Source organism: Lacerta agilis, chromosome 12, assembly GCF_009819535.1.
Source record: "Lacerta agilis isolate rLacAgi1 chromosome 12, rLacAgi1.pri, whole genome shotgun sequence".
NCBI lineage: Eukaryota > Metazoa > Chordata > Lepidosauria > Squamata > Lacertidae > Lacerta > Lacerta agilis.
Window position 1 is genome coordinate 44780661 of NC_046323.1, and position 1116 is coordinate 44781776.

The following is a 1116-nucleotide window of genomic DNA, read 5'->3' on the forward strand; positions in this document are numbered from 1 at the left end:
GACTGTCAAAATTGTGTCCTAAAACAACAAATAAAAACACTAGAGAAGTAACTGGAATGATAACCCAAAATATAATGTGTATGTAGCACAATGGCACGTGTTGAAGTTGCTCTATGAGACAAGTGGGGCCAGTCTATTATGCCATGAGTCAGTTTCAGAGCCACAGCTGAATGCTATAAAACAGGCATGCCTATTTCTGGTGACATATGTGGTGGACAAAAAGTCTTCAGGAATATATTTGGAAGAGCTGAGCTCTCAAAGACTTAAGAGAGCTCTTATAAAATACATTTCTCAGTTCTTCAGTTGTTCCAACAATTTCCATGTCACAGGTTTTAACATTATTTTTCATTGTTGCTTGGCCATCCTAGATGATTGACCAAAACCTGAAGCAAGCTGCTTTCTTCTAATATATTTCAAATAGTCTACATTTTCTATTACAAAAAAACAATTTATTAACTTAAGATTTCCTCTTGACTTCTTCTTTAATAATATTCAAAGCATGAATGACTAGATGAGCTACTAGTTCCTTTATTCTTCCACAATATAAAAATCTTCTTTCTCGGTCATCTTCTGTTTCTAATTGTCTCCCAGTACTACCTCTACACTCACTGATGGTATCTTCTTATTAATCAGAAACCTTGGCTTCCCCATTTGCTAATCTTTGCTGTAACCAAAAATCTTACTCCTTTTTTTGTGTGCAAATTATCTGTAAATATGCACATTACTATCTTAAGGATATAATTCCAAGCATAGTTACTTGAAGTAATTATTACTTTAAATCAACAGGACGTGCTCCAAAGCATGGACAGGACTGAGCAGCAACATTTAATTAGACAAAATCTAGTAAAAGATAATTGCAACTAAATCCCTTTGAAAGCAACGGGATGTGAGTTTGTTGTAACTAAGCTAAGCATCATTTCTTTTAGGGGGACTTCAGAACAGACTGTTAGTAGATTGTGTGATTGTGTCCATTGTGGATTTCCCTCTACTGGCACCCAACACTCCATAACAATAGCTTTATTTATTATTCCTACTTCGATCACCACCCTCCACTTCTCTCTACTTCTCTCTATATACAACCTCTTAATCTTATGAACGAATAATATGCATTAACAA